The sequence below is a fragment of the Salmo salar genome, chromosome 27 (assembly GCF_965601325.2).
Source record: "Salmo salar chromosome 27, fSalSal1, whole genome shotgun sequence".
In the NCBI taxonomy this organism is placed as follows: domain Eukaryota; kingdom Metazoa; phylum Chordata; class Actinopteri; order Salmoniformes; family Salmonidae; genus Salmo; species Salmo salar.
In genome coordinates, this window is record NC_138317.1 from 18,591,391 (window position 1) to 18,616,873 (window position 25,483).

The 25,483-nt window shown below is 46.4% G+C and overlaps 67 non-coding genes across 67 annotated transcripts; all 67 read left to right on the top strand.

Annotated features, from left to right (window-relative positions):
• Positions 1-129: 129 nt before the first annotated feature.
• trnai-aau (transfer RNA isoleucine (anticodon AAU)) lies at positions 130-203 on the top strand. Its single transcript has one exon. It is a non-coding gene; the product is annotated as a tRNA-Ile (tRNA).
• An 82-nt stretch (positions 204-285) lies between these two features.
• On the top strand, positions 286-358 carry trnaf-gaa (transfer RNA phenylalanine (anticodon GAA)). Its single transcript has one exon. It is a non-coding gene; the product is annotated as a tRNA-Phe (tRNA).
• Positions 359-821: 463 nt separating this feature from the next.
• On the top strand, positions 822-895 carry trnai-aau (transfer RNA isoleucine (anticodon AAU)). The gene has a single exon. It is a non-coding gene; the product is annotated as a tRNA-Ile (tRNA).
• Positions 896-977: 82 nt separating this feature from the next.
• trnaf-gaa (transfer RNA phenylalanine (anticodon GAA)) lies at positions 978-1,050 on the top strand. The gene has a single exon. It is a non-coding gene; the product is annotated as a tRNA-Phe (tRNA).
• A 463-nt stretch (positions 1,051-1,513) lies between these two features.
• trnai-aau (transfer RNA isoleucine (anticodon AAU)) lies at positions 1,514-1,587 on the top strand. The gene has a single exon. It is a non-coding gene; the product is annotated as a tRNA-Ile (tRNA).
• An 82-nt stretch (positions 1,588-1,669) lies between these two features.
• trnaf-gaa (transfer RNA phenylalanine (anticodon GAA)) lies at positions 1,670-1,742 on the top strand. The gene has a single exon. It is a non-coding gene; the product is annotated as a tRNA-Phe (tRNA).
• A 463-nt stretch (positions 1,743-2,205) lies between these two features.
• trnai-aau (transfer RNA isoleucine (anticodon AAU)) lies at positions 2,206-2,279 on the top strand. Its single transcript has one exon. It is a non-coding gene; the product is annotated as a tRNA-Ile (tRNA).
• A 618-nt stretch (positions 2,280-2,897) lies between these two features.
• Positions 2,898-2,971, top strand: trnai-aau (transfer RNA isoleucine (anticodon AAU)). Its single transcript has one exon. It is a non-coding gene; the product is annotated as a tRNA-Ile (tRNA).
• An 82-nt stretch (positions 2,972-3,053) lies between these two features.
• Positions 3,054-3,126, top strand: trnaf-gaa (transfer RNA phenylalanine (anticodon GAA)). The gene has a single exon. It is a non-coding gene; the product is annotated as a tRNA-Phe (tRNA).
• Positions 3,127-3,589: 463 nt separating this feature from the next.
• Positions 3,590-3,663, top strand: trnai-aau (transfer RNA isoleucine (anticodon AAU)). Its single transcript has one exon. It is a non-coding gene; the product is annotated as a tRNA-Ile (tRNA).
• Positions 3,664-3,745: 82 nt separating this feature from the next.
• Positions 3,746-3,818, top strand: trnaf-gaa (transfer RNA phenylalanine (anticodon GAA)). The gene has a single exon. It is a non-coding gene; the product is annotated as a tRNA-Phe (tRNA).
• A 463-nt stretch (positions 3,819-4,281) lies between these two features.
• trnai-aau (transfer RNA isoleucine (anticodon AAU)) lies at positions 4,282-4,355 on the top strand. The gene has a single exon. It is a non-coding gene; the product is annotated as a tRNA-Ile (tRNA).
• Positions 4,356-4,973: 618 nt separating this feature from the next.
• On the top strand, positions 4,974-5,047 carry trnai-aau (transfer RNA isoleucine (anticodon AAU)). Its single transcript has one exon. It is a non-coding gene; the product is annotated as a tRNA-Ile (tRNA).
• Positions 5,048-5,129: 82 nt separating this feature from the next.
• trnaf-gaa (transfer RNA phenylalanine (anticodon GAA)) lies at positions 5,130-5,202 on the top strand. Its single transcript has one exon. It is a non-coding gene; the product is annotated as a tRNA-Phe (tRNA).
• Positions 5,203-5,665: 463 nt separating this feature from the next.
• trnai-aau (transfer RNA isoleucine (anticodon AAU)) lies at positions 5,666-5,739 on the top strand. The gene has a single exon. It is a non-coding gene; the product is annotated as a tRNA-Ile (tRNA).
• An 82-nt stretch (positions 5,740-5,821) lies between these two features.
• On the top strand, positions 5,822-5,894 carry trnaf-gaa (transfer RNA phenylalanine (anticodon GAA)). The gene has a single exon. It is a non-coding gene; the product is annotated as a tRNA-Phe (tRNA).
• Positions 5,895-6,357: 463 nt separating this feature from the next.
• On the top strand, positions 6,358-6,431 carry trnai-aau (transfer RNA isoleucine (anticodon AAU)). Its single transcript has one exon. It is a non-coding gene; the product is annotated as a tRNA-Ile (tRNA).
• An 82-nt stretch (positions 6,432-6,513) lies between these two features.
• On the top strand, positions 6,514-6,586 carry trnaf-gaa (transfer RNA phenylalanine (anticodon GAA)). The gene has a single exon. It is a non-coding gene; the product is annotated as a tRNA-Phe (tRNA).
• Positions 6,587-7,049: 463 nt separating this feature from the next.
• On the top strand, positions 7,050-7,123 carry trnai-aau (transfer RNA isoleucine (anticodon AAU)). Its single transcript has one exon. It is a non-coding gene; the product is annotated as a tRNA-Ile (tRNA).
• An 82-nt stretch (positions 7,124-7,205) lies between these two features.
• Positions 7,206-7,278, top strand: trnaf-gaa (transfer RNA phenylalanine (anticodon GAA)). The gene has a single exon. It is a non-coding gene; the product is annotated as a tRNA-Phe (tRNA).
• A 463-nt stretch (positions 7,279-7,741) lies between these two features.
• On the top strand, positions 7,742-7,815 carry trnai-aau (transfer RNA isoleucine (anticodon AAU)). Its single transcript has one exon. It is a non-coding gene; the product is annotated as a tRNA-Ile (tRNA).
• An 82-nt stretch (positions 7,816-7,897) lies between these two features.
• Positions 7,898-7,970, top strand: trnaf-gaa (transfer RNA phenylalanine (anticodon GAA)). Its single transcript has one exon. It is a non-coding gene; the product is annotated as a tRNA-Phe (tRNA).
• Positions 7,971-8,433: 463 nt separating this feature from the next.
• Positions 8,434-8,507, top strand: trnai-aau (transfer RNA isoleucine (anticodon AAU)). The gene has a single exon. It is a non-coding gene; the product is annotated as a tRNA-Ile (tRNA).
• Positions 8,508-8,589: 82 nt separating this feature from the next.
• trnaf-gaa (transfer RNA phenylalanine (anticodon GAA)) lies at positions 8,590-8,662 on the top strand. Its single transcript has one exon. It is a non-coding gene; the product is annotated as a tRNA-Phe (tRNA).
• A 463-nt stretch (positions 8,663-9,125) lies between these two features.
• On the top strand, positions 9,126-9,199 carry trnai-aau (transfer RNA isoleucine (anticodon AAU)). The gene has a single exon. It is a non-coding gene; the product is annotated as a tRNA-Ile (tRNA).
• Positions 9,200-9,281: 82 nt separating this feature from the next.
• On the top strand, positions 9,282-9,354 carry trnaf-gaa (transfer RNA phenylalanine (anticodon GAA)). Its single transcript has one exon. It is a non-coding gene; the product is annotated as a tRNA-Phe (tRNA).
• A 463-nt stretch (positions 9,355-9,817) lies between these two features.
• Positions 9,818-9,891, top strand: trnai-aau (transfer RNA isoleucine (anticodon AAU)). Its single transcript has one exon. It is a non-coding gene; the product is annotated as a tRNA-Ile (tRNA).
• An 82-nt stretch (positions 9,892-9,973) lies between these two features.
• Positions 9,974-10,046, top strand: trnaf-gaa (transfer RNA phenylalanine (anticodon GAA)). Its single transcript has one exon. It is a non-coding gene; the product is annotated as a tRNA-Phe (tRNA).
• Positions 10,047-10,509: 463 nt separating this feature from the next.
• trnai-aau (transfer RNA isoleucine (anticodon AAU)) lies at positions 10,510-10,583 on the top strand. The gene has a single exon. It is a non-coding gene; the product is annotated as a tRNA-Ile (tRNA).
• An 82-nt stretch (positions 10,584-10,665) lies between these two features.
• trnaf-gaa (transfer RNA phenylalanine (anticodon GAA)) lies at positions 10,666-10,738 on the top strand. The gene has a single exon. It is a non-coding gene; the product is annotated as a tRNA-Phe (tRNA).
• A 463-nt stretch (positions 10,739-11,201) lies between these two features.
• On the top strand, positions 11,202-11,275 carry trnai-aau (transfer RNA isoleucine (anticodon AAU)). Its single transcript has one exon. It is a non-coding gene; the product is annotated as a tRNA-Ile (tRNA).
• Positions 11,276-11,893: 618 nt separating this feature from the next.
• Positions 11,894-11,967, top strand: trnai-aau (transfer RNA isoleucine (anticodon AAU)). Its single transcript has one exon. It is a non-coding gene; the product is annotated as a tRNA-Ile (tRNA).
• An 82-nt stretch (positions 11,968-12,049) lies between these two features.
• Positions 12,050-12,122, top strand: trnaf-gaa (transfer RNA phenylalanine (anticodon GAA)). The gene has a single exon. It is a non-coding gene; the product is annotated as a tRNA-Phe (tRNA).
• Positions 12,123-12,585: 463 nt separating this feature from the next.
• trnai-aau (transfer RNA isoleucine (anticodon AAU)) lies at positions 12,586-12,659 on the top strand. The gene has a single exon. It is a non-coding gene; the product is annotated as a tRNA-Ile (tRNA).
• An 82-nt stretch (positions 12,660-12,741) lies between these two features.
• Positions 12,742-12,814, top strand: trnaf-gaa (transfer RNA phenylalanine (anticodon GAA)). Its single transcript has one exon. It is a non-coding gene; the product is annotated as a tRNA-Phe (tRNA).
• Positions 12,815-13,277: 463 nt separating this feature from the next.
• On the top strand, positions 13,278-13,351 carry trnai-aau (transfer RNA isoleucine (anticodon AAU)). The gene has a single exon. It is a non-coding gene; the product is annotated as a tRNA-Ile (tRNA).
• An 82-nt stretch (positions 13,352-13,433) lies between these two features.
• trnaf-gaa (transfer RNA phenylalanine (anticodon GAA)) lies at positions 13,434-13,506 on the top strand. Its single transcript has one exon. It is a non-coding gene; the product is annotated as a tRNA-Phe (tRNA).
• A 463-nt stretch (positions 13,507-13,969) lies between these two features.
• Positions 13,970-14,043, top strand: trnai-aau (transfer RNA isoleucine (anticodon AAU)). Its single transcript has one exon. It is a non-coding gene; the product is annotated as a tRNA-Ile (tRNA).
• An 82-nt stretch (positions 14,044-14,125) lies between these two features.
• On the top strand, positions 14,126-14,198 carry trnaf-gaa (transfer RNA phenylalanine (anticodon GAA)). The gene has a single exon. It is a non-coding gene; the product is annotated as a tRNA-Phe (tRNA).
• A 463-nt stretch (positions 14,199-14,661) lies between these two features.
• trnai-aau (transfer RNA isoleucine (anticodon AAU)) lies at positions 14,662-14,735 on the top strand. Its single transcript has one exon. It is a non-coding gene; the product is annotated as a tRNA-Ile (tRNA).
• An 82-nt stretch (positions 14,736-14,817) lies between these two features.
• Positions 14,818-14,890, top strand: trnaf-gaa (transfer RNA phenylalanine (anticodon GAA)). Its single transcript has one exon. It is a non-coding gene; the product is annotated as a tRNA-Phe (tRNA).
• Positions 14,891-15,353: 463 nt separating this feature from the next.
• Positions 15,354-15,427, top strand: trnai-aau (transfer RNA isoleucine (anticodon AAU)). The gene has a single exon. It is a non-coding gene; the product is annotated as a tRNA-Ile (tRNA).
• An 82-nt stretch (positions 15,428-15,509) lies between these two features.
• On the top strand, positions 15,510-15,582 carry trnaf-gaa (transfer RNA phenylalanine (anticodon GAA)). Its single transcript has one exon. It is a non-coding gene; the product is annotated as a tRNA-Phe (tRNA).
• A 463-nt stretch (positions 15,583-16,045) lies between these two features.
• On the top strand, positions 16,046-16,119 carry trnai-aau (transfer RNA isoleucine (anticodon AAU)). Its single transcript has one exon. It is a non-coding gene; the product is annotated as a tRNA-Ile (tRNA).
• Positions 16,120-16,737: 618 nt separating this feature from the next.
• trnai-aau (transfer RNA isoleucine (anticodon AAU)) lies at positions 16,738-16,811 on the top strand. Its single transcript has one exon. It is a non-coding gene; the product is annotated as a tRNA-Ile (tRNA).
• An 82-nt stretch (positions 16,812-16,893) lies between these two features.
• trnaf-gaa (transfer RNA phenylalanine (anticodon GAA)) lies at positions 16,894-16,966 on the top strand. Its single transcript has one exon. It is a non-coding gene; the product is annotated as a tRNA-Phe (tRNA).
• Positions 16,967-17,429: 463 nt separating this feature from the next.
• On the top strand, positions 17,430-17,503 carry trnai-aau (transfer RNA isoleucine (anticodon AAU)). Its single transcript has one exon. It is a non-coding gene; the product is annotated as a tRNA-Ile (tRNA).
• An 82-nt stretch (positions 17,504-17,585) lies between these two features.
• trnaf-gaa (transfer RNA phenylalanine (anticodon GAA)) lies at positions 17,586-17,658 on the top strand. Its single transcript has one exon. It is a non-coding gene; the product is annotated as a tRNA-Phe (tRNA).
• A 463-nt stretch (positions 17,659-18,121) lies between these two features.
• trnai-aau (transfer RNA isoleucine (anticodon AAU)) lies at positions 18,122-18,195 on the top strand. Its single transcript has one exon. It is a non-coding gene; the product is annotated as a tRNA-Ile (tRNA).
• A 618-nt stretch (positions 18,196-18,813) lies between these two features.
• trnai-aau (transfer RNA isoleucine (anticodon AAU)) lies at positions 18,814-18,887 on the top strand. Its single transcript has one exon. It is a non-coding gene; the product is annotated as a tRNA-Ile (tRNA).
• Positions 18,888-18,969: 82 nt separating this feature from the next.
• On the top strand, positions 18,970-19,042 carry trnaf-gaa (transfer RNA phenylalanine (anticodon GAA)). Its single transcript has one exon. It is a non-coding gene; the product is annotated as a tRNA-Phe (tRNA).
• Positions 19,043-19,505: 463 nt separating this feature from the next.
• trnai-aau (transfer RNA isoleucine (anticodon AAU)) lies at positions 19,506-19,579 on the top strand. The gene has a single exon. It is a non-coding gene; the product is annotated as a tRNA-Ile (tRNA).
• An 82-nt stretch (positions 19,580-19,661) lies between these two features.
• On the top strand, positions 19,662-19,734 carry trnaf-gaa (transfer RNA phenylalanine (anticodon GAA)). The gene has a single exon. It is a non-coding gene; the product is annotated as a tRNA-Phe (tRNA).
• Positions 19,735-20,197: 463 nt separating this feature from the next.
• Positions 20,198-20,271, top strand: trnai-aau (transfer RNA isoleucine (anticodon AAU)). Its single transcript has one exon. It is a non-coding gene; the product is annotated as a tRNA-Ile (tRNA).
• Positions 20,272-20,353: 82 nt separating this feature from the next.
• trnaf-gaa (transfer RNA phenylalanine (anticodon GAA)) lies at positions 20,354-20,426 on the top strand. Its single transcript has one exon. It is a non-coding gene; the product is annotated as a tRNA-Phe (tRNA).
• Positions 20,427-20,889: 463 nt separating this feature from the next.
• Positions 20,890-20,963, top strand: trnai-aau (transfer RNA isoleucine (anticodon AAU)). The gene has a single exon. It is a non-coding gene; the product is annotated as a tRNA-Ile (tRNA).
• A 618-nt stretch (positions 20,964-21,581) lies between these two features.
• trnai-aau (transfer RNA isoleucine (anticodon AAU)) lies at positions 21,582-21,655 on the top strand. The gene has a single exon. It is a non-coding gene; the product is annotated as a tRNA-Ile (tRNA).
• Positions 21,656-21,737: 82 nt separating this feature from the next.
• Positions 21,738-21,810, top strand: trnaf-gaa (transfer RNA phenylalanine (anticodon GAA)). The gene has a single exon. It is a non-coding gene; the product is annotated as a tRNA-Phe (tRNA).
• A 463-nt stretch (positions 21,811-22,273) lies between these two features.
• trnai-aau (transfer RNA isoleucine (anticodon AAU)) lies at positions 22,274-22,347 on the top strand. Its single transcript has one exon. It is a non-coding gene; the product is annotated as a tRNA-Ile (tRNA).
• Positions 22,348-22,429: 82 nt separating this feature from the next.
• Positions 22,430-22,502, top strand: trnaf-gaa (transfer RNA phenylalanine (anticodon GAA)). The gene has a single exon. It is a non-coding gene; the product is annotated as a tRNA-Phe (tRNA).
• A 463-nt stretch (positions 22,503-22,965) lies between these two features.
• On the top strand, positions 22,966-23,039 carry trnai-aau (transfer RNA isoleucine (anticodon AAU)). The gene has a single exon. It is a non-coding gene; the product is annotated as a tRNA-Ile (tRNA).
• Positions 23,040-23,657: 618 nt separating this feature from the next.
• On the top strand, positions 23,658-23,731 carry trnai-aau (transfer RNA isoleucine (anticodon AAU)). The gene has a single exon. It is a non-coding gene; the product is annotated as a tRNA-Ile (tRNA).
• An 82-nt stretch (positions 23,732-23,813) lies between these two features.
• trnaf-gaa (transfer RNA phenylalanine (anticodon GAA)) lies at positions 23,814-23,886 on the top strand. Its single transcript has one exon. It is a non-coding gene; the product is annotated as a tRNA-Phe (tRNA).
• A 463-nt stretch (positions 23,887-24,349) lies between these two features.
• trnai-aau (transfer RNA isoleucine (anticodon AAU)) lies at positions 24,350-24,423 on the top strand. Its single transcript has one exon. It is a non-coding gene; the product is annotated as a tRNA-Ile (tRNA).
• An 82-nt stretch (positions 24,424-24,505) lies between these two features.
• On the top strand, positions 24,506-24,578 carry trnaf-gaa (transfer RNA phenylalanine (anticodon GAA)). The gene has a single exon. It is a non-coding gene; the product is annotated as a tRNA-Phe (tRNA).
• Positions 24,579-25,041: 463 nt separating this feature from the next.
• On the top strand, positions 25,042-25,115 carry trnai-aau (transfer RNA isoleucine (anticodon AAU)). Its single transcript has one exon. It is a non-coding gene; the product is annotated as a tRNA-Ile (tRNA).
• Positions 25,116-25,197: 82 nt separating this feature from the next.
• trnaf-gaa (transfer RNA phenylalanine (anticodon GAA)) lies at positions 25,198-25,270 on the top strand. The gene has a single exon. It is a non-coding gene; the product is annotated as a tRNA-Phe (tRNA).
• Positions 25,271-25,483: the final 213 nt, after the last annotated feature.

Genomic DNA, 25,483 nt, shown 5'->3' on the forward strand with positions numbered 1-25,483 from the left:
TAGAAATGCCACTATGAGCAACCAAGAGGGTCCAGTCTTGTCCGGCTATGCTGTTGGTGGACTTGTTAGTGTACGCGCCAGCACTTGCAGATGCTCGGTGCATCTCAACAATTGTGCTGAGCAGCTAGCGGCCGGTTAGCTCAGTTGGTTAGAGCGTGGTGCTAATAACGCCAAGGTCATGGGTTCGATCCCCATACTGGCCATTGATTATATTTTGAGTGTGAAATTTGTGAGTCACTTGCATGTGTATCGTCATGAGTGTCACAGAATGTATCTTAGCAGCTAGCCGAAATAGCTCAGTTGGGAGAGCGTTAGACTGAAGATCTAAAGGTCCCTGGTTCGATCCCGGGTTTCGGCATATGATGTTGTTCCTTCTTTATGTTCTCCTTTGGCTTTAAGGAAAGTGCCCACAGCTGTGTTTGTGGGCCTGAATCGTGTGTGCTACGCTGCTCCTGTGAATGTAAGTAATGTGTTTCTTTTTCATGTGAAATTGTGACCTCAGTCTCACATGAAAGTTGCTTGTGATTGTTACATGACAGTAGGTTGTCGTAAGAGAAAGATGCATGAAGTGTGAACTGGAGCTTTCTTGGATCCTCAAAAAGAATATGTTTTTGGAGAATGTGGGCATCGATCCCACTACCTCTCGCATGCTAAGCAAGCACTCTACCATTTGAGCTAATTCCCCAGTTGGGTAGAAATGCCACTATGAGCAACCAAGAGGGTCCAGTCTTGTCCGGCTATGCTGTTGGTGGACTTGTTAGTGTACGCGCCAGCACGTGCAGATGCTCGGTGCATCTCAACAATTGTGCTGCGCAGCTAGCGGCCGGTTAGCTCAGTTGGTTAGAGCGTGGTGCTAATAACGCCAAGGTCGTGGGTTCGATCCCCATACTGGCCATCGATTATGTTTTGAGTGTGAAAATTGTGAGTCACTTGCATGTGTATCGTCATGAGTGTCACAGAATGAATCTTAGCAGCTAGCCGAAATAGCTCAGTTGGGAGAGCGTTAGACTGAAGATCTAAAGGTCCCTGGTTCATTCCCGGGTTTCGGCATTAGATGTTGTTCCTTCTTTATGTTCTCCTTTGGCTTTAAGGAAAGTGCCCACAGCTGTGTTTGTGGGCCTGAATCGTGTGTGCTACGCTGCTCCTGTGAATGTAAGTAATGTGTTTCTTTTTCATGTGAAATTGTGACCTCAGTCTCACATGAAAGTTGCTTGTGATTGTTACATGACAGTAGGTTGTCGTAAGAGAAAGATGCATGAAGTGTGAACTGGAGCTTTCTTGGATCCTCAAAAAGACTGTGTTTTTGGAGGATGTGGGCATGGATCCCACTACCTCTCGCATGCTAAGCAAGCACTCTACCATTTGAGCTAATTCCCCAGTTGGGTAGAAATGCCACTATGAGCAACCAAGAGGGTCCAGTCTTGTCCGGCTATGCTGTTGGTGGACTTGTTAGTGTACGCGCCAGCACTTGCAGATGCTCGGTGCATCTCAACAATTGTGCTGAGCAGCTAGCGGCCGGTTAGCTCAGTTGGTTAGAGCGTGGTGCTAATAACGCCAAGGTCATGGGTTCGATCCCCATACTGGCCATTGATTATATTTTGAGTGTGAAATTTGTGAGTCACTTGCATGTGTATCGTCATGAGTGTCACAGAATGTATCTTAGCAGCTAGCCGAAATAGCTCAGTTGGGAGAGCGTTAGACTGAAGATCTAAAGGTCCCTGGTTCGATCCCGGGTTTCGGCATATGATGTTGTTCCTTCTTTATGTTCTCCTTTGGCTTTAAGGAAAGTGCCCACAGCTGTGTTTGTGGGCCTGAATCGTGTGTGCTACGCTGCTCCTGTGAATGTAAGTAATGTGTTTCTTTTTCATGTGAAATTGTGACCTCAGTCTCACATGAAAGTTGCTTGTGATTGTTACATGACAGTAGGTTGTCGTAAGAGAAAGATGCATGAAGTGTGAACTGGAGCTTTCTTGGATCCTCAAAAAGAATATGTTTTTGGAGAATGTGGGCATCGATCCCACTACCTCTCGCATGCTAAGCAAGCACTCTACCATTTGAGCTAATTCCCCAGTTGGGTAGAAATGCCACTATGAGCAACCAAGAGGGTCCAGTCTTGTCCGGCTATGCTGTTGGTGGACTTGTTAGTGTACGCGCCAGCACGTGCAGATGCTCGGTGCATCTCAACAATTGTGCTGCGCAGCTAGCGGCCGGTTAGCTCAGTTGGTTAGAGCGTGGTGCTAATAACGCCAAGGTCGTGGGTTCGATCCCCATACTGGCCATCGATTATGTTTTGAGTGTGAAAATTGTGAGTCACTTGCATGTGTATCGTCATGAGTGTCACAGAATGAATCTTAGCAGCTAGCTGAAATAGCTCAGTTGGGAGAGCGTTAGAGTGAAGATCTAAAGGTCCCTGGTTCATTGCAGGGTTTCGGCATTAGATGTTGTTCCTTCTTTATGTTCTCCTTTGGCTTTAAGGAAAGTGCCCACAGCTGTGTTTGTGGGCCTGAATCGTGTGTGCTACGCTGCTCCTGTGAATGTAAGTAATGTGTTTCTTTTTCATGTGAAATTGTGACCTCAGTCTCACATGAAAGTTGCTTGTGATTGTTACATGACAGTAGGTTGTCGTAAGAGAAAGATGCATGAAGTGTGAACTGGAGCTTTCTTGGATCCTCAAAAAGACTGTGTTTTTGGAGAATGTGGGCATCGATCCCACTACCTCTCGCATGCTAAGCAAGCACTCTACCATTTGAGCTAATTCCCCAGTTGGGTAGAAATGCCACTATGAGCAACCAAGAGGGTCCAGTCTTGTCCGGCTATGCTGTTGGTGGACTTGTTAGTGTACGCGCCAGCACTTGCAGATGCTCGGTGCATCTCAACAATTGTGCTGAGCAGCTAGCGGCCGGTTAGCTCAGTTGGTTAGAGCGTGGTGCTAATAACGCCAAGGTCGTGGGTTCGATCCCCATACTGGCCATCGATTATATTTTGAGTGTGAAAATTGTGAGTCACTTGCATGTGTATCGTCATGAGTGTCACAGAATGAATCTTAGCAGCTAGCCGAAATAGCTCAGTTGGGAGAGCGTTAGACTGAAGATCTAAAGGTCCCTAGTTCGATCCCGGGTTTCGGCATATGATTTTGTTCCTTCTTTATGTTCTCCTTTGGCTTTAAGGAAAGTGCCCACAGCTGTGTTTGTGGGCCTGAATCGTGTGTGCTACGCTGCTCCTGTGAATGTAAGTAATGTGTTTCTTTTTCATGTGAAATTGTGACCTCAGTCTCACATGAAAGTTGCTTGTGATTGTTACATGACAGTAGGTTGTCGTAAGAGAAAGATGCATGAAGTGTGAACTGGAGCTTTCTTGGATCCTCAAAAAGACTGTGTTTTTGGAGGATGTGGGCATGGATCCCACTACCTCTCGCATGCTAAGCAAGCACTCTACCATTTGAGCTAATTCCCCAGTTGGGTAGAAATGCCACTATGAGCAACCAAGAGGGTCCAGTCTTGTCCGGCTATGCTGTTGGTGGACTTGTTAGTGTACGCGCCAGCACTTGCAGATGCTCGGTGCATCTCAACAATTGTGCTGAGCAGCTAGCGGCCGGTTAGCTCAGTTGGTTAGAGCGTGGTGCTAATAACGCCAAGGTCATGGGTTCGATCCCCATACTGGCCATTGATTATATTTTGAGTGTGAAATTTGTGAGTCACTTGCATGTGTATCGTCATGAGTGTCACAGAATGTATCTTAGCAGCTAGCCGAAATAGCTCAGTTGGGAGAGCGTTAGACTGAAGATCTAAAGGTCCCTGGTTCGATCCCGGGTTTCGGCATATGATGTTGTTCCTTCTTTATGTTCTCCTTTGGCTTTAAGGAAAGTGCCCACAGCTGTGTTTGTGGGCCTGAATCGTGTGTGCTACGCTGCTCCTGTGAATGTAAGTAATGTGTTTCTTTTTCATGTGAAATTGTGACCTCAGTCTCACATGAAAGTTGCTTGTGATTGTTACATGACAGTAGGTTGTCGTAAGAGAAAGATGCATGAAGTGTGAACTGGAGCTTTCTTGGATCCTCAAAAAGAATATGTTTTTGGAGAATGTGGGCATCGATCCCACTACCTCTCGCATGCTAAGCAAGCACTCTACCATTTGAGCTAATTCCCCAGTTGGGTAGAAATGCCACTATGAGCAACCAAGAGGGTCCAGTCTTGTCCGGCTATGCTGTTGGTGGACTTGTTAGTGTACGCGCCAGCACGTGCAGATGCTCGGTGCATCTCAACAATTGTGCTGCGCAGCTAGCGGCCGGTTAGCTCAGTTGGTTAGAGCGTGGTGCTAATAACGCCAAGGTCGTGGGTTCGATCCCCATACTGGCCATCGATTATGTTTTGAGTGTGAAAATTGTGAGTCACTTGCATGTGTATCGTCATGAGTGTCACAGAATGAATCTTAGCAGCTAGCTGAAATAGCTCAGTTGGGAGAGCGTTAGAGTGAAGATCTAAAGGTCCCTGGTTCATTGCAGGGTTTCGGCATTAGATGTTGTTCCTTCTTTATGTTCTCCTTTGGCTTTAAGGAAAGTGCCCACAGCTGTGTTTGTGGGCCTGAATCGTGTGTGCTACGCTGCTCCTGTGAATGTAAGTAATGTGTTTCTTTTTCATGTGAAATTGTGACCTCAGTCTCACATGAAAGTTGCTTGTGATTGTTACATGACAGTAGGTTGTCGTAAGAGAAAGATGCATGAAGTGTGAACTGGAGCTTTCTTGGATCCTCAAAAAGAATATGTTTTTGGAGAATGTGGGCATCGATCCCACTACCTCTCGCATGCTAAGCAAGCACTCTACCATTTGAGCTAATTCCCCAGTTGGGTAGAAATGCCACTATGAGCAACCAAGAGGGTCCAGTCTTGTCCGGCTATGCTGTTGGTGGACTTGTTAGTGTACACGCCAGCACTTGCAGATGCTCGGTGCATCTCAACAATTGTGCAGCGCAGCTAGCGGCCGGTTAGCTCAGTTGGTTAGAGCGTGGTGCTAATAACGCCAAGGTCGTGGGTTCGATCCCCATACTGGCCATCGATTATATTTTGAGTGTGAAAATTGTGAGTCACTTGCATGTGTATCGTCATGAGTGTCACAGAATGAATCTTAGCAGCTAGCTGAAATAGCTCAGTTGGGAGAGCGTTAGAGTGAAGATCTAAAGGTCCCTGGTTCAATCCCGGGTTTCGGCATTAGATGTTGTTCCTTCTTTATGTTCTCCTTTGGCTTTAAGGAAAGTGCCCACAGCTGTGTTTGTGGGCCTGAATCGTGTGTGCTACGCTGCTCCTGTGAATGTAAGTAATGTGTTTCTTTTTCATGTGAAATTGTGACCTCAGTCTCACATGAAAGTTGCTTGTGATTGTTACATGACAGTAGGTTGTCGTAAGAGAAAGATGCATGAAGTGTGAACTGGAGCTTTCTTGGATCCTCAAAAAGACTGTGTTTTTGGAGGATGTGGGCATGGATCCCACTACCTCTCGCATGCTAAGCAAGCACTCTACCATTTGAGCTAATTCCCCAGTTGGGTAGAAATGCCACTATGAGCAACCAAGAGGGTCCAGTCTTGTCCGGCTATGCTGTTGGTGGACTTGTTAGTGTACGCGCCAGCACTTGCAGATGCTCGGTGCATCTCAACAATTGTGCTGAGCAGCTAGCGGCCGGTTAGCTCAGTTGGTTAGAGCGTGGTGCTAATAACGCCAAGGTCATGGGTTCGATCCCCATACTGGCCATTGATTATATTTTGAGTGTGAAATTTGTGAGTCACTTGCATGTGTATCGTCATGAGTGTCACAGAATGTATCTTAGCAGCTAGCCGAAATAGCTCAGTTGGGAGAGCGTTAGACTGAAGATCTAAAGGTCCCTGGTTCGATCCCGGGTTTCGGCATATGATGTTGTTCCTTCTTTATGTTCTCCTTTGGCTTTAAGGAAAGTGCCCACAGCTGTGTTTGTGGGCCTGAATCGTGTGTGCTACGCTGCTCCTGTGAATGTAAGTAATGTGTTTCTTTTTCATGTGAAATTGTGACCTCAGTCTCACATGAAAGTTGCTTGTGATTGTTACATGACAGTAGGTTGTCGTAAGAGAAAGATGCATGAAGTGTGAACTGGAGCTTTCTTGGATCCTCAAAAAGAATATGTTTTTGGAGAATGTGGGCATCGATCCCACTACCTCTCGCATGCTAAGCAAGCACTCTACCATTTGAGCTAATTCCCCAGTTGGGTAGAAATGCCACTATGAGCAACCAAGAGGGTCCAGTCTTGTCCGGCTATGCTGTTGGTGGACTTGTTAGTGTACGCGCCAGCACGTGCAGATGCTCGGTGCATCTCAACAATTGTGCTGCGCAGCTAGCGGCCGGTTAGCTCAGTTGGTTAGAGCGTGGTGCTAATAACGCCAAGGTCGTGGGTTCGATCCCCATACTGGCCATCGATTATGTTTTGAGTGTGAAAATTGTGAGTCACTTGCATGTGTATCGTCATGAGTGTCACAGAATGAATCTTAGCAGCTAGCCGAAATAGCTCAGTTGGGAGAGCGTTAGACTGAAGATCTAAAGGTCCCTGGTTCAATCCCGGGTTTCGGCATTAGATGTTGTTCCTTCTTTATGTTCTGCTTTGGCTTTAAGGAAAGTGCCCACAGCTGTGTTTATGGGCCTGAATCGTGTGTGCTACGCTGCTCCTGTGAATGTAAGTAATGTGTTTCTTTTTCATGTGAAATTGTGACCTCAGTCTCACATGAAAGTTGCTTGTGATTGTTACATGACAGTAGGTTGTCGTAAGAGAAAGATGCATGAAGTGTGAACTGGAGCTTTCTTGGATCCTCAAAAAGAATATGTTTTTGGAGAATGTGGGCATCGATCCCACTACCTCTCGCATGCTAAGCAAGCACTCTACCATTTGAGCTAATTCCCCAGTTGGGTAGAAATGCCACTATGAGCAACCAAGAGGGTCCAGTCTTGTCCGGCTATGCTGTTGGTGGACTTGTTAGTGTACGCGCCAGCACTTGCAGATGCTCGGTGCATCTCAACAATTGTGCTGAGCAGCTAGCGGCCGGTTAGCTCAGTTGGTTAGAGCGTGGTGCTAATAACGCCAAGGTCGTGGGTTCGATCCCCATACTGGCCATCGATTATATTTTGAGTGTGAAAATTGTGAGTCACTTGCATGTGTATCGTCATGAGTGTCACAGAATGAATCTTAGCAGCTAGCCGAAATAGCTCAGTTGGGAGAGCGTTAGACTGAAGATCTAAAGGTCCCTGGTTCGATCCCGGGTTTCGGCATATGATGTTGTTCCTTCTTTATGTTCTCCTTTGGCTTTAAGGAAAGTGCCCACAGCTGTGTTTGTGGGCCTGAATCGTGTGTGCTACGCTGCTCCTGTGAATGTAAGTAATGTGTTTCTTTTTCATGTGAAATTGTGACCTCAGTCTCACATGAAAGTTGCTTGTGATTGTTACATGACAGTAGGTTGTCGTAAGAGAAAGATGCATGAAGTGTGAACTGGAGCTTTCTTGGATCCTCAAAAAGAATATGTTTTTGGAGAATGTGGGCATCGATCCCACTACCTCTCGCATGCTAAGCAAGCACTCTACCATTTGAGCTAATTCCCCAGTTGGGTAGAAATGCCACTATGAGCAACCAAGAGGGTCCAGTCTTGTCCGGCTATGCTGTTGGTGGACTTGTTAGTGTACGCGCCAGCACGTGCAGATGCTCGGTGCATCTCAACAATTGTGCTGCGCAGCTAGCGGCCGGTTAGCTCAGTTGGTTAGAGCGTGGTGCTAATAACGCCAAGGTCGTGGGTTCGATCCCCATACTGGCCATCGATTATGTTTTGAGTGTGAAAATTGTGAGTCACTTGCATGTGTATCGTCATGAGTGTCACAGAATGAATCTTAGCAGCTAGCCGAAATAGCTCAGTTGGGAGAGCGTTAGACTGAAGATCTAAAGGTCCCTGGTTCAATCCCGGGTTTCGGCATTAGATGTTGTTCCTTCTTTATGTTCTGCTTTGGCTTTAAGGAAAGTGCCCACAGCTGTGTTTATGGGCCTGAATCGTGTGTGCTACGCTGCTCCTGTGAATGTAAGTAATGTGTTTCTTTTTCATGTGAAATTGTGACCTCAGTCTCACATGAAAGTTGCTTGTGATTGTTACATGACAGTAGGTTGTCGTAAGAGAAAGATGCATGAAGTGTGAACTGGAGCTTTCTTGGATCCTCAAAAAGAATATGTTTTTGGAGAATGTGGGCATCGATCCCACTACCTCTCGCATGCTAAGCAAGCACTCTACCATTTGAGCTAATTCCCCAGTTGGGTAGAAATGCCACTATGAGCAACCAAGAGGGTCCAGTCTTGTCCGGCTATGCTGTTGGTGGACTTGTTAGTGTACGCGCCAGCACTTGCAGATGCTCGGTGCATCTCAACAATTGTGCTGCGCAGCTAGCGGCCGGTTAGCTCAGTTGGTTAGAGCGTGGTGCTAATAACGCCAAGGTCGTGGGTTCGATCCCCATACTGGCCATCGATTATATTTTGAGTGTGAAAATTGTGAGTCACTTGCATGTGTATCGTCATGAGTGTCACAGAATGAATCTTAGCAGCTAGCCGAAATAGCTCAGTTGGGAGAGCGTTAGACTGAAGATCTAAAGGTCCCTGGTTCGATCCCGGGTTTCGGCATTAGATGTTGTTCCTTCTTTATGTTCTCCTTTGGCTTTAAGGAAAGTGCCCACAGCTGTGTTTGTGGGCCTGAATCGTGTGTGCTACGCTGCTCCTGTGAATGTAAGTAATGTGTTTCTTTTTCATGTGAAATTGTGACCTCAGTCTCACATGAAAGTTGCTTGTGATTGTTACATGACAGTAGGTTGTCGTAAGAGAAAGATGCATGAAGTGTGAACTGGAGCTTTCTTGGATCCTCAAAAAGAATATGTTTTTGGAGAATGTGGGCATCGATCCCACTACCTCTCGCATGCTAAGCAAGCACTCTACCATTTGAGCTAATTCCCCAGTTGGGTAGAAATGCCACTATGAGCAACCAAGAGGGTCCAGTCTTGTCCGGCTATGCTGTTGGTGGACTTGTTAGTGTACGCGCCAGCACGTGCAGATGCTCGGTGCATCTCAACAATTGTGCTGCGCAGCTAGCGGCCGGTTAGCTCAGTTGGTTAGAGCGTGGTGCTAATAACGCCAAGGTCGTGGGTTCGATCCCCATACTGGCCATCGATTATGTTTTGAGTGTGAAAATTGTGAGTCACTTGCATGTGTATCGTCATGAGTGTCACAGAATGAATCTTAGCAGCTAGCCGAAATAGCTCAGTTGGGAGAGCGTTAGACTGAAGATCTAAAGGTCCCTGGTTCGATCCCGGGTTTCGGCATTAGATGTTGTTCCTTCTTTATGTTCTCCTTTGGCTTTAAGGAAAGTGCCCACAGCTGTGTTTGTGGGCCTGAATCGTGTGTGCTACGCTGCTCCTGTGAATGTAAGTAATGTGTTTCTTTTTCATGTGAAATTGTGACCTCAGTCTCACATGAAAGTTGCTTGTGATTGTTACATGACAGTAGGTTGTCGTAAGAGAAAGATGCATGAAGTGTGAACTGGAGCTTTCTTGGATCCTCAAAAAGAATATGTTTTTGGAGAATGTGGGCATCGATCCCACTACCTCTCGCATGCTAAGCAAGCACTCTACCATTTGAGCTAATTCCCCAGTTGGGTAGAAATGCCACTATGAGCAACCAAGAGGGTCCAGTCTTGTCCGGCTATGCTGTTGGTGGACTTGTTAGTGTACGCGCCAGCACTTGCAGATGCTCGGTGCATCTCAACAATTGTGCTGCGCAGCTAGCGGCCGGTTAGCTCAGTTGGTTAGAGCGTGGTGCTAATAACGCCAAGGTCGTGGGTTCGATCCCCATACTGGCCATCGATTATGTTTTGAGTGTGAAAATTGTGAGTCACTTGCATGTGTATCGTCATGAGTGTCACAGAATGAATCTTAGCAGCTAGCCGAAATAGCTCAGTTGGGAGAGCGTTAGACTGAAGATCTAAAGGTCCCTGGTTCAATCCCGGGTTTCGGCATTAGATGTTGTTCCTTCTTTATGTTCTGCTTTGGCTTTAAGGAAAGTGCCCACAGCTGTGTTTGTGGGCCTGAATCGTGTGTGCTACGCTGCTCCTGTGAATGTAAGTAATGTGTTTCTTTTTCATGTGAAATTGTGACCTCAGTCTCACATGAAAGTTGCTTGTGATTGTTACATGACAGTAGGTTGTCGTAAGAGAAAGATGCATGAAGTGTGAACTGGAGCTTTCTTGGATCCTCAAAAAGAATATGTTTTTGGAGAATGTGGGCATGGATCCCACTACCTCTCGCATGCTAAGCAAGCACTCTACCATTTGAGCTAATTCCCCAGTTGGGTAGAAATGCCACTATGAGCAACCAAGAGGGTCCAGTCTTGTCCGGCTATGCTGTTGGTGGACTTGTTAGTGTACGCGCCAGCACTTGCAGATGCTCGGTGCATCTCAACAATTGTGCTGAGCAGCTAGCGGCCGGTTAGCTCAGTTGGTTAGAGCGTGGTGCTAATAACGCCAAGGTCGTGGGTTCGATCCCCATACTGGCCATTGATTATATTTTGAGTGTGAAATTTGTGAGTCACTTGCATGTGTATCGTCATGAGTGTCACAGAATGTATCTTAGCAGCTAGCCGAAATAGCTCAGTTGGGAGAGCGTTAGACTGAAGATCTAAAGGTCCCTGGTTCGATCCCGGGTTTCGGCATATGATGTTGTTCCTTCTTTATGTTCTCCTTTGGCTTTAAGGAAAGTGCCCACAGCTGTGTTTGTGGGCCTGAATCGTGTGTGCTACGCTGCTCCTGTGAATGTAAGTAATGTGTTTCTTTTTCATGTGAAATTGTGACCTCAGTCTCACATGAAAGTTGCTTGTGATTGTTACATGACAGTAGGTTGTCGTAAGAGAAAGATGCATGAAGTGTGAACTGGAGCTTTCTTGGATCCTCAAAAAGAATATGTTTTTGGAGAATGTGGGCATCGATCCCACTACCTCTCGCATGCTAAGCAAGCACTCTACCATTTGAGCTAATTCCCCAGTTGGGTAGAAATGCCACTATGAGCAACCAAGAGGGTCCAGTCTTGTCCGGCTATGCTGTTGGTGGACTTGTTAGTGTACGCGCCAGCACGTGCAGATGCTCGGTGCATCTCAACAATTGTGCTGCGCAGCTAGCGGCCGGTTAGCTCAGTTGGTTAGAGCGTGGTGCTAATAACGCCAAGGTCGTGGGTTCGATCCCCATACTGGCCATCGATTATGTTTTGAGTGTGAAAATTGTGAGTCACTTGCATGTGTATCGTCATGAGTGTCACAGAATGAATCTTAGCAGCTAGCTGAAATAGCTCAGTTGGGAGAGCGTTAGAGTGAAGATCTAAAGGTCCCTGGTTCATTGCAGGGTTTTGGCATTAGATGTTGTTCCTTCTTTATGTTCTCCTTTGGCTTTAAGGAAAGTGCCCACAGCTGTGTTTGTGGGCCTGAATCGTGTGTGCTACGCTGCTCCTGTGAATGTAAGTAATGTGTTTCTTTTTCATGTGAAATTGTGACCTCAGTCTCACATGAAAGTTGCTTGTGATTGTTACATGACAGTAGGTTGTCGTAAGAGAAAGATGCATGAAGTGTGAACTGGAGCTTTCTTGGATCCTCAAAAAGAATATGTTTTTGGAGAATGTGGGCATCGATCCCACTACCTCTCGCATGCTAAGCAAGCACTCTACCATTTGAGCTAATTCCCCAGTTGGGTAGAAATGCCACTATGAGCAACCAAGAGGGTCCAGTCTTGTCCGGCTATGCTGTTGGTGGACTTGTTAGTGTACGCGCCAGCACGTGCAGATGCTCGGTGCATCTCAACAATTGTGCTGCGCAGCTAGCGGCCGGTTAGCTCAGTTGGTTAGAGCGTGGTGCTAATAACGCCAAGGTCGTGGGTTCGATCCCCATACTGGCCATCGATTATGTTTTGAGTGTGAAAATTGTGAGTCACTTGCATGTGTATCGTCATGAGTGTCACAGAATGAATCTTAGCAGCTAGCCGAAATAGCTCAGTTGGGAGAGCGTTAGACTGAAGATCTAAAGGTCCCTGGTTCAATCCCGGGTTTCGGCATTAGATGTTGTTCCTTCTTTATGTTCTGCTTTGGCTTTAAGGAAAGTGCCCACAGCTGTGTTTGTGGGCCTGAATCGTGTGTGCTACGCTGCTCCTGTGAATGTAAGTAATGTGTTTCTTTTTCATGTGAAATTGTGACCTCAGTCTCACATGAAAGTTGCTTGTGATTGTTACATGACAGTAGGTTGTCGTAAGAGAAAGATGCATGAAGTGTGAACTGGAGCTTTCTTGGATCCTCAAAAAGAATATGTTTTTGGAGAATGTGGGCATCGATCCCACTACCTCTCGCATGCTAAGCAAGCACTCTACCATTTGAGCTAATTCCCCAGTTGGGTAGAAATGCCACTATGAGCAACCAAGAGGGTCCAGTCTTGTCCGGCTATGCTGTTGGTGGACTTGTTAGTGTACGCGCCAGCACTTGCAGATGCTCGGTGCATCTCAACAATTGTGCTGCGCAGCTAGCGGCCGGTTAGCTCAGTTGGTTAGAGCGTGGTGCTAATAACGCCAAGGTCGTGGGTTCGATCCCCATACTGGCCATCGATTATATTTTGAGTGTGAAAATTGTGAGTCACTTGCATGTGTATCGTCATGAGTGTCACAGAATGAATCTTAGCAGCTAGCTGAAATAGCTCAGTTGGGAGAGCGTTAGACTGAAGATCTAAAGGTCCCTGGTTCGATCCCGGGTTTCGGCATTAGATGTTGTTCCTTCTTTATGTTCTCCTTTGGCTTTAAGGAAAGTGCCCACAGCTGTGTTTGTGGGCCTGAATCGTGTGTGCTACGCTGCTCCTGTGAATGTAAGTAATGTGTTTCTTTTTCATGTGAAATTGTGACCTCAGTCTCACATGAAAGTTGCTTGTGATTGTTACATGACAGTAGGTTGTCGTAAGAGAAAGATGCATGAAGTGTGAACTGGAGCTTTCTTGGATCCTCAAAAAGAATATGTTTTTGGAGGATGTGGGCATCGATCCCACTACCTCTCGCATGCTAAGCAAGCACTCTACCATTTGAGCTAATTCCCCAGTTGGGTAGAAATGCCACTATGAGCAACCAAGAGGGTCCAGTCTTGTCCGGCTATGCTGTTGGTGGACTTGTTAGTGTACGCGCCAGCACTTGCAGATGCTCGGTGCATCTCAACAATTGTGCTGAGCAGCTAGCGGCCGGTTAGCTCAGTTGGTTAGAGCGTGGTGCTAATAACGCCAAGGTCGTGGGTTCGATCCCCATACTGGCCATCGATTATATTTTGAGTGTGAAAATTGTGAGTCACTTGCATGTGTATCGTCATGAGTGTCACAGAATGAATCTTAGCAGCTAGCCGAAATAGCTCAGTTGGGAGAGCGTTAGACTGAAGATCTAAAGGTCCCTGGTTCGATCCCGGGTTTCGGCATTAGATGTTGTTCCTTCTTTATGTTCTCCTTTGGCTTTAAGGAAAGTGCCCACAGCTGTGTTTGTGGGCCTGAATCGTGTGTGCTACGCTGCTCCTGTGAATGTAAGTAATGTGTTTCTTTTTCATGTGAAATTGTGACCTCAGTCTCACATGAAAGTTGCTTGTGATTGTTACATGACAGTAGGTTGTCGTAAGAGAAAGATGCATGAAGTGTGAACTGGAGCTTTCTTGGATCCTCAAAAAGAATATGTTTTTGGAGAATGTGGGCATCGATCCCACTACCTCTCGCATGCTAAGCAAGCACTCTACCATTTGAGCTAATTCCCCAGTTGGGTAGAAATGCCACTATGAGCAACCAAGAGGGTCCAGTCTTGTCCGGCTATGCTGTTGGTGGACTTGTTAGTGTACGCGCCAGCACTTGCAGATGCTCGGTGCATCTCAACAATTGTGCTGCGCAGCTAGCGGCCGGTTAGCTCAGTTGGTTAGAGCGTGGTGCTAATAACGCCAAGGTCGTGGGTTCGATCCCCATACTGGCCATCGATTATATTTTGAGTGTGAAATTTGTGAGTCACTTGCATGTGTATCGTCATGAGTGTCACAGAATGTATCTTAGCAGCTAGCCGAAATAGCTCAGTTGGGAGAGCGTTAGACTGAAGATCTAAAGGTCCCTGGTTCGATCCCGGGTTTCGGCATATGATGTTGTTCCTTCTTTATGTTCTCCTTTGGCTTTAAGGAAAGTGCCCACAGCTGTGTTTGTGGGCCTGAATCGTGTGTGCTACGCTGCTCCTGTGAATGTAAGTAATGTGTTTCTTTTTCATGTGAAATTGTGACCTCAGTCTCACATGAAAGTTGCTTGTGATTGTTACATGACAGTAGGTTGTCGTAAGAGAAAGATGCATGAAGTGTGAACTGGAGCTTTCTTGGATCCTCAAAAAGAATATGTTTTTGGAGAATGTGGGCATCGATCCCACTACCTCTCGCATGCTAAGCAAGCACTCTACCATTTGAGCTAATTCCCCAGTTGGGTAGAAATGCCACTATGAGCAACCAAGAGGGTCCAGTCTTGTCCGGCTATGCTGTTGGTGGACTTGTTAGTGTACGCGCCAGCACGTGCAGATGCTCGGTGCATCTCAACAATTGTGCTGCGCAGCTAGCGGCCGGTTAGCTCAGTTGGTTAGAGCGTGGTGCTAATAACGCCAAGGTCGTGGGTTCGATCCCCATACTGGCCATCGATTATGTTTTGAGTGTGAAAATTGTGAGTCACTTGCATGTGTATCGTCATGAGTGTCACAGAATGAATCTTAGCAGCTAGCCGAAATAGCTCAGTTGGGAGAGCGTTAGACTGAAGATCTAAAGGTCCCTGGTTCAATCCCGGGTTTCGGCATTAGATGTTGTTCCTTCTTTATGTTCTGCTTTGGCTTTAAGGAAAGTGCCCACAGCTGTGTTTATGGGCCTGAATCGTGTGTGCTACGCTGCTCCTGTGAATGTAAGTAATGTGTTTCTTTTTCATGTGAAATTGTGACCTCAGTCTCACATGAAAGTTGCTTGTGATTGTTACATGACAGTAGGTTGTCGTAAGAGAAAGATGCATGAAGTGTGAACTGGAGCTTTCTTGGATCCTCAAAAAGAATATGTTTTTGGAGAATGTGGGCATCGATCCCACTACCTCTCGCATGCTAAGCAAGCACTCTACCATTTGAGCTAATTCCCCAGTTGGGTAGAAACGCCACTATGAGCAACCAAGAGGGTCCAGTCTTGTCCGGCTATGCTGTTGGTGGACTTGTTAGTGTACACGCCAGCACTTGCAGATGCTCGGTGCATCTCAACAATTGTGCAGCGTAGCTAGCGGCCGGTTAGCTCAGTTGGTTAGAGCGTGGTGCTAATAACGCCATGGTCGTGGATTCGATCCCCATACTGGCCATCGATTATATTTTGAGTGTGAAAATTGTGAGTCACTTGCATGTGTATCGTCATGAGTGTCACAGAATGAATCTTAGCAGCTAGCTGAAATAGCTCAGTTGGGAGAGCGTTAGACTGAAGATCTAAAGGTCCCTGGTTCAATCCCGGGTTTCGGCATTAGATGTTGTTCCTTCTTTATGTTCTCCTTTGGCTTTAAGGAAAGTGCCCACAGCTGTGTTTGTGGGCCTGAATCGTGTGTGCTACGCTGCTCCTGTGAATGTAAGTAATGTGTTTCTTTTTCATGTGAAATTGTGACCTCAGTCTCACATGAAAGTTGCTTGTGATTGTTACATGACAGTAGGTTGTCGTAAGAGAAAGATGCATGAAGTGTGAACTGGAGCTTTCTTGGATCCTCAAAAAGAATATGTTTTTGGAGAATGTGGGCATCGATCCCACTACCTCTCGCATGCTAAGCAAGCACTCTACCATTTGAGCTAATTCCCCAGTTGGGTAGAAATGCCACTATGAGCAACCAAGAGGGTCCAGTCTTGTCCGGCTATGCTGTTGGTGGACTTGTTAGTGTACGCGCCAGCACTTGCAGATGCTCGGTGCATCTCAACAATTGTGCTGCGCAGCTAGCGGCCGGTTAGCTCAGTTGGTTAGAGCGTGGTGCTAATAACGCCAAGGTCGTGGGTTCGATCCCCATACTGGCCATCGATTATGTTTTGAGTGTGAAAATTGTGAGTCACTTGCATGTGTATCGTCATGAGTGTCACAGAATGAATCTTAGCAGCTAGCTGAAATAGCTCAGTTGGGAGAGCGTTAGAGTGAAGATCTAAAGGTCCCTGGTTCATTGCAGGGTTTTGGCATTAGATGTTGTTCCTTCTTTATGTTCTCCTTTGGCTTTAAGGAAAGTGCCCACAGCTGTGTTTGTGGGCCTGAATCGTGTGTGCTACGCTGCTCCTGTGAATGTAAGTAATGTGTTTCTTTTTCATGTGAAATTGTGACCTCAGTCTCACATGAAAGTTGCTTGTGATTGTTACATGACAGTAGGTTGTCGTAAGAGAAAGATGCATGAAGTGTGAACTGGAGCTTTCTTGGATCCTCAAAAAGACTGTGTTTTTGGAGGATGTGGGCATGGATCCCACTACCTCTCGCATGCTAAGCAAGCACTCTACCATTTGAGCTAATTCCCCAGTTGGGTAGAAATGCCACTATGAGCAACCAAGAGGGTCCAGTCTTGTCCGGCTATGCTGTTGGTGGACTTGTTAGTGTACGCGCCAGCACTTGCAGATGCTCGGTGCATCTCAACAATTGTGCTGAGCAGCTAGCGGCCGGTTAGCTCAGTTGGTTAGAGCGTGGTGCTAATAACGCCAAGGTCGTGGGTTCGATCCCCATACTGGCCATCGATTATATTTTGAGTGTGAAAATTGTGAGTCACTTGCATGTGTATCGTCATGAGTGTCACAGAATGTATCTTAGCAGCTAGCCGAAATAGCTCAGTTGGGAGAGCGTTAGACTGAAGATCTAAAGGTCCCTGGTTCGATCCCGGGTTTCGGCATATGATGTTGTTCCTTCTTTATGTTCTCCTTTGGCTTTAAGGAAAGTGCCCACAGCTGTGTTTGTGGGCCTGAATCGTGTGTGCTACGCTGCTCCTGTGAATGTAAGTAATGTGTTTCTTTTTCATGTGAAATTGTGACCTCAGTCTCACATGAAAGTTGCTTGTGATTGTTACATGACAGTAGGTTGTCGTAAGAGAAAGATGCATGAAGTGTGAACTGGAGCTTTCTTGGATCCTCAAAAAGAATATGTTTTTGGAGAATGTGGGCATCGATCCCACTACCTCTCGCATGCTAAGCAAGCACTCTACCATTTGAGCTAATTCCCCAGTTGGGTAGAAATGCCACTATGAGCAACCAAGAGGGTCCAGTCTTGTCCGGCTATGCTGTTGGTGGACTTGTTAGTGTACGCGCCAGCACGTGCAGATGCTCGGTGCATCTCAACAATTGTGCTGCGCAGCTAGCGGCCGGTTAGCTCAGTTGGTTAGAGCGTGGTGCTAATAACGCCAAGGTCGTGGGTTCGATCCCCATACTGGCCATCGATTATGTTTTGAGTGTGAAAATTGTGAGTCACTTGCATGTGTATCGTCATGAGTGTCACAGAATGAATCTTAGCAGCTAGCCGAAATAGCTCAGTTGGGAGAGCGTTAGACTGAAGATCTAAAGGTCCCTGGTTCAATCCCGGGTTTCGGCATTAGATGTTGTTCCTTCTTTATGTTCTGCTTTGGCTTTAAGGAAAGTGCCCACAGCTGTGTTTATGGGCCTGAATCGTGTGTGCTACGCTGCTCCTGTGAATGTAAGTAATGTGTTTCTTTTTCATGTGAAATTGTGACCTCAGTCTCACATGAAAGTTGCTTGTGATTGTTACATGACAGTAGGTTGTCGTAAGAGAAAGATGCATGAAGTGTGAACTGGAGCTTTCTTGGATCCTCAAAAAGAATATGTTTTTGGAGAATGTGGGCATCGATCCCACTACCTCTCGCATGCTAAGCAAGCACTCTACCATTTGAGCTAATTCCCCAGTTGGGTAGAAATGCCACTATGAGCAACCAAGAGGGTCCAGTCTTGTCCGGCTATGCTGTTGGTGGACTTGTTAGTGTACGCGCCAGCACTTGCAGATGCTCGGTGCATCTCAACAATTGTGCTGCGCAGCTAGCGGCCGGTTAGCTCAGTTGGTTAGAGCGTGGTGCTAATAACGCCATGGTCGTGGATTCGATCCCCATACTGGCCATCGATTATATTTTGAGTGTGAAAATTGTGAGTCACTTGCATGTGTATCGTCATGAGTGTCACAGAATGAATCTTAGCAGCTAGCTGAAATAGCTCAGTTGGGAGAGCGTTAGAGTGAAGATCTAAAGGTCCCTGGTTCATTGCAGGGTTTTGGCATTAGATGTTGTTCCTTCTTTATGTTCTCCTTTGGCTTTAAGGAAAGTGCCCACAGCTGTGTTTGTGGGCCTGAATCGTGTGTGCTACGCTGCTCCTGTGAATGTAAGTAATGTGTTTCTTTTTCATGTGAAATTGTGACCTCAGTCTCACATGAAAGTTGCTTGTGATTGTTACATGACAGTAGGTTGTCGTAAGAGAAAGATGCATGAAGTGTGAACTGGAGCTTTCTTGGATCCTCAAAAAGACTGTGTTTTTGGAGGATGTGGGCATGGATCCCACTACCTCTCGCATGCTAAGCAAGCACTCTACCATTTGAGCTAATTCCCCAGTTGGGTAGAAATGCCACTATGAGCAACCAAGAGGGTCCAGTCTTGTCCGGCTATGCTGTTGGTGGACTTGTTAGTGTACGCGCCAGCACTTGCAGATGCTCGGTGCATCTCAACAATTGTGCTGAGCAGCTAGCGGCCGGTTAGCTCAGTTGGTTAGAGCGTGGTGCTAATAACGCCAAGGTCGTGGGTTCGATCCCCATACTGGCCATCGATTATGTTTTGAGTGTGAAAATTGTGAGTCACTTGCATGTGTATCGTCATGAGTGTCACAGAATGAATCTTAGCAGCTAGCTGAAATAGCTCAGTTGGGAGAGCGTTAGACTGAAGATCTAAAGGTCCCTGGTTCATTCCAGGGTTTTGGCATTAGATGTTGTTCCTTCTTTATGTTCTCCTTTGGCTTTAAGGAAAGTGCCCACAGCTGTGTTTGTGGGCCTGAATCGTGTGTGCTACGCTGCTCCTGTGAATGTAAGTAATGTGTTTCTTTTTCATGTGAAATTGTGACCTCAGTCTCACATGAAAGTTGCTTGTGATTGTTACATGACAGTAGGTTGTCGTAAGAGAAAGATGCATGAAGTGTGAACTGGAGCTTTCTTGGATCCTCAAAAAGACTGTGTTTTTGGAGGATGTGGGCATGGATCCCACTACCTCTCGCATGCTAAGCAAGCACTCTACCATTTGAGCTAATTCCCCAGTTGGGTAGAAATGCCACTATGAGCAACCAAGAGGGTCCAGTCTTGTCCGGCTATGCTGTTGGTGGACTTGTTAGTGTACGCGCCAGCACTTGCAGATGCTCGGTGCATCTCAACAATTGTGCTGAGCAGCTAGCGGCCGGTTAGCTCAGTTGGTTAGAGCGTGGTGCTAATAACGCCAAGGTCGTGGGTTCGATCCCCATACTGGCCATCGATTATATTTTGAGTGTGAAAATTGTGAGTCACTTGCATGTGTATCGTCATGAGTGTCACAGAATGAATCTTAGCAGCTAGCCGAAATAGCTCAGTTGGGAGAGCGTTAGACTGAAGATCTAAAGGTCCCTGGTTCGATCCCGGGTTTCGGCATTAGATGTTGTTCCTTCTTTATGTTCTCCTTTGGCTTTAAGGAAAGTGCCCACAGCTGTGTTTGTGGGCCTGAATCGTGTGTGCTACGCTGCTCCTGTGAATGTAAGTAATGTGTTTCTTTTTCATGTGAAATTGTGACCTCAGTCTCACATGAAAGTTGCTTGTGATTGTTACATGACAGTAGGTTGTCGTAAGAGAAAGATGCATGAAGTGTGAACTGGAGCTTTCTTGGATCCTCAAAAAGAATATGTTTTTGGAGAATGTGGGCATCGATCCCACTACCTCTCGCATGCTAAGCAAGCACTCTACCATTTGAGCTAATTCCCCAGTTGGGTAGAAATGCCACTATGAGCAACCAAGAGGGTCCAGTCTTGTCCGGCTATGCTGTTGGTGGACTTGTTAGTGTACGCGCCAGCACGTGCAGATGCTCGGTGCATCTCAACAATTGTGCTGCGCAGCTAGCGGCCGGTTAGCTCAGTTGGTTAGAGCGTGGTGCTAATAACGCCAAGGTCGTGGGTTCGATCCCCATACTGGCCATCGATTATGTTTTGAGTGTGAAAATTGTGAGTCACTTGCATGTGTATCGTCATGAGTGTCACAGAATGAATCTTAGCAGCTAGCCGAAATAGCTCAGTTGGGAGAGCGTTAGACTGAAGATCTAAAGGTCCCTGGTTCAATCCCGGGTTTCGGCATTAGATGTTGTTCCTTCTTTATGTTCTGCTTTGGCTTTAAGGAAAGTGCCCACAGCTGTGTTTATGGGCCTGAATCGTGTGTGCTACGCTGCTCCTGTGAATGTAAGTAATGTGTTTCTTTTTCATGTGAAATTGTGACCTCAGTCTCACATGAAAGTTGCTTGTGATTGTTACATGACAGTAGGTTGTCGTAAGAGAAAGATGCATGAAGTGTGAACTGGAGCTTTCTTGGATCCTCAAAAAGAATATGTTTTTCGAGAATGTGGGCATCGATCCCACTACCTCTCGCATGCTAAGCAAGCACTCTACCATTTGAGCTAATTCCCCAGTTGGGTAGAAATGCCACTATGAGCAACCAAGAGGGTCCAGTCTTGTCCGGCTATGCTGTTGGTGGACTTGTTAGTGTACGCGCCAGCACTTGCAGATGCTCGGTGCATCTCAACAATTGTGCTGCGCAGCTAGCGGCCGGTTAGCTCAGTTGGTTAGAGCGTGGTGCTAATAACGCCAAGGTCGTGGGTTCGATCCCCATACTGGCCATCGATTATGTTGTGAGTGTGAAAATTGTGAGTCACTTGCATGTGTATCGTCATGAGTGTCACAGAATGAATCTTAGCAGCTAGCTGAAATAGCTCAGTTGGGAGAGCGTTAGAGTGAAGATCTAAAGGTCCCTGGTTCATTGCAGGGTTTTGGCATTAGATGTTGTTCCTTCTTTATGTTCTCCTTTGGCTTTAAGGAAAGTGCCCACAGCTGTGTTTGTGGGCCTGAATCGTGTGTGCTACGCTGCTCCTGTGAATGTAAGTAATGTGTTTCTTTTTCATGTGAAATTGTGACCTCAGTCTCACATGAAAGTTGCTTGTGATTGTTACATGACAGTAGGTTGTCGTAAGAGAAAGATGCATGAAGTGTGAACTGGAGCTTTCTTGGATCCTCAAAAAGACTGTGTTTTTGGAGGATGTGGGCATGGATCCCACTACCTCTCGCATGCTAAGCAAGCACTCTACCATTTGAGCTAATTCCCCAGTTGGGTAGAAATGCCACTATGAGCAACCAAGAGGGTCCAGTCTTGTCCGGCTATGCTGTTGGTGGACTTGTTAGTGTACGCGCCAGCACTTGCAGATGCTCGGTGCATCTCAACAATTGTGCTGAGCAGCTAGCGGCCGGTTAGCTCAGTTGGTTAGAGCGTGGTGCTAATAACGCCAAGGTCATGGGTTCGATCCCCATACTGGCCATTGATTATATTTTGAGTGTGAAATTTGTGAGTCACTTGCATGTGTATCGTCATGAGTGTCACAGAATGTATCTTAGCAGCTAGCCGAAATAGCTCAGTTGGGAGAGCGTTAGACTGAAGATCTAAAGGTCCCTGGTTCGATCCCGGGTTTCGGCATATGATGTTGTTCCTTCTTTATGTTCTCCTTTGGCTTTAAGGAAAGTGCCCACAGCTGTGTTTGTGGGCCTGAATCGTGTGTGCTACGCTGCTCCTGTGAATGTAAGTAATGTGTTTCTTTTTCATGTGAAATTGTGACCTCAGTCTCACATGAAAGTTGCTTGTGATTGTTACATGACAGTAGGTTGTCGTAAGAGAAAGATGCATGAAGTGTGAACTGGAGCTTTCTTGGATCCTCAAAAAGAATATGTTTTTGGAGAATGTGGGCATCGATCCCACTACCTCTCGCATGCTAAGCAAGCACTCTACCATTTGAGCTAATTCCCCAGTTGGGTAGAAATGCCACTATGAGCAACCAAGAGGGTCCAGTCTTGTCCGGCTATGCTGTTGGTGGACTTGTTAGTGTACGCGCCAGCACGTGCAGATGCTCGGTGCATCTCAACAATTGTGCTGCGCAGCTAGCGGCCGGTTAGCTCAGTTGGTTAGAGCGTGGTGCTAATAACGCCAAGGTCGTGGGTTCGATCCCCATACTGGCCATCGATTATGTTTTGAGTGTGAAAATTGTGAGTCACTTGCATGTGTATCGTCATGAGTGTCACAGAATGAATCTTAGCAGCTAGCCGAAATAGCTCAGTTGGGAGAGCGTTAGACTGAAGATCTAAAGGTCCCTGGTTCAATCCCGGGTTTCGGCATTAGATGTTGTTCCTTCTTTATGTTCTGCTTTGGCTTTAAGGAAAGTGCCCACAGCTGTGTTTATGGGCCTGAATCGTGTGTGCTACGCTGCTCCTGTGAATGTAAGTAATGTGTTTCTTTTTCATGTGAAATTGTGACCTCAGTCTCACATGAAAGTTGCTTGTGATTGTTACATGACAGTAGGTTGTCGTAAGAGAAAGATGCATGAAGTGTGAACTGGAGCTTTCTTGGATCCTCAAAAAGACTGTGTTTTTGGAGGATGTGGGCATGGATCCCACTACCTCTCGCATGCTAAGCAAGCACTCTACCATTTGAGCTAATTCCCCAGTTGGGTAGAAATGCCACTATGAGCAACCAAGAGGGTCCAGTCTTGTCCGGCTATGCTGTTGGTGGACTTGTTAGTGTACGCGCCAGCACTTGCAGATGCTCGGTGCATCTCAACAATTGTGCTGAGCAGCTAGCGGCCGGTTAGCTCAGTTGGTTAGAGCGTGGTGCTAATAACGCCAAGGTCGTGGGTTCGATCCCCATACTGGCCATCGATTATGTTTTGAGTGTGAAAATTGTGAGTCACTTGCATGTGTATCGTCATGAGTGTCACAGAATGAATCTTAGCAGCTAGCTGAAATAGCTCAGTTGGGAGAGCGTTAGAGTGAAGATCTAAAGGTCCCTGGTTCATTGCAGGGTTTTGGCATTAGATGTTGTTCCTTCTTTATGTTCTCCTTTGGCTTTAAGGAAAGTGCCCACAGCTGTGTTTGTGGGCCTGAATCGTGTGTGCTACGCTGCTCCTGTGAATGTAAGTAATGTGTTTCTTTTTCATGTGAAATTGTGACCTCAGTCTCACATGAAAGTTGCTTGTGATTGTTACATGACAGTAGGTTGTCGTAAGAGAAAGATGCATGAAGTGTGAACTGGAGCTTTCTTGGATCCTCAAAAAGACTGTGGTTTTGGAGGATGTGGGCATGGATCCCACTACCTCTCGCATGCTAAGCAAGCACTCTACCATTTGAGCTAATTCCCCAGTTGGGTAGAAATGCCACTATGAGCAACCAAGAGGGTCCAGTCTTGTCCGGCTATGCTGTTGGTGGACTTGTTAGTGTACGCGCCAGCACTTGCAGATGCTCGGTGCATCTCAACAATTGTGCTGAGCAGCTAGCGGCCGGTTAGCTCAGTTGGTTAGAGCGTGGTGCTAATAACGCCAAGGTCATGGGTTCGATCCCCATACTGGCCATTGATTATATTTTGAGTGTGAAATTTGTGAGTCACTTGCATGTGTATCGTCATGAGTGTCACAGAATGTATCTTAGCAGCTAGCCGAAATAGCTCAGTTGGGAGAGCGTTAGACTGAAGATCTAAAGGTCCCTGGTTCGATCCCGGGTTTCGGCATATGATGTTGTTCCTTCTTTATGTTCTCCTTTGGCTTTAAGGAAAGTGCCCACAGCTGTGTTTGTGGGCCTGAATCGTGTGTGCTACGCTGCTCCTGTGAATGTAAGTAATGTGTTTCTTTTTCATGTGAAATTGTGACCTCAGTCTCACATGAAAGTTGCTTGTGATTGTTACATGACAGTAGGTTGTCGTAAGAGAAAGATGCATGAAGTGTGAACTGGAGCTTTCTTGGATCCTCAAAAAGAATATGTTTTTGGAGAATGTGGGCATCGATCCCACTACCTCTCGCATGCTAAGCAAGCACTCTACCATTTGAGCTAATTCCCCAGTTGGGTAGAAATGCCACTATGAGCAACCAAGAGGGTCCAGTCTTGTCCGGCTATGCTGTTGGTGGACTTGTTAGTGTACGCGCCAGCACGTGCAGATGCTCGGTGCATCTCAACAATTGTGCTGCGCAGCTAGCGGCCGGTTAGCTCAGTTGGTTAGAGCGTGGTGCTAATAACGCCAAGGTCGTGGGTTCGATCCCCATACTGGCCATCGATTATGTTTTGAGTGTGAAAATTGTGAGTCACTTGCATGTGTATCGTCATGAGTGTCACAGAATGAATCTTAGAAGCTAGCCGAAATAGCTCAGTTGGGAGAGCGTTAGACTGAAGATCTAAAGGTCCCTGGTTCAATCCCGGGTTTCGGCATTAGATGTTGTTCCTTCTTTATGTTCTGCTTTGGCTTTAAGGAAAGTGCCCACAGCTGTGTTTATGGGCCTGAATCGTGTGTGCTACGCTGCTCCTGTGAATGTAAGTAATGTGTTTCTTTTTCATGTGAAATTGTGACCTCAGTCTCACATGAAAGTTGCTTGTGATTGTTACATGACAGTAGGTTGTCGTAAGAGAAAGATGCATGAAGTGTGAACTGGAGCTTTCTTGGATCCTCAAAAAGAATATGTTTTTCTAGAATGTGGGCTTCAATCCCACTACCTCTCGCATGCTAAGCAAGCACTCTACCATTTGAGCTAATTCCCCAGTTGGGTAGAAACGCCACTATGAGCAACCAAGAGGGTCCAGTCTCGTCCGGCTATGCTGTTGGTGGACTTGTTAGTGTACACGCCAGCACTTGCAGATGCTCGGTGCATCTCAACAATTGTGCAGCGTAGCTAGCGGCCGGTTAGCTCAGTTGGTTAGAGCGTGGTGCTAATAACGCCATGGTCGTGGATTCGATCCCCATACTGGCCATCGATTATATTGTGAGTGTGAAAATTGTGAGTCACTTGCATGTGTATCGTCATGAGTGTCACAGAATGAATCTTAGCAGCTAGCTGAAATAGCTCAGTTGGGAGAGCGTTAGACTGAAGATCTAAAGGTCCCTGGTTCGATCCCGGGTTTCGGCATATGATGTTGTTCCTTCTTTATGTTCTCCTTTGGCTTTAAGGAAAGTGCCCACAGCTGTGTTTGTGGGCCTGAATCGTGTGTGCTACGCTGCTCCTGTGAATGTAAGTAATGTGTTTCTTTTTCATGTGAAATTGTGACCTCAGTCTCACATGAAAGTTGCTTGTGATTGTTACATGACAGTAGGTTGTCGTAAGAGAAAGATGCATGAAGTG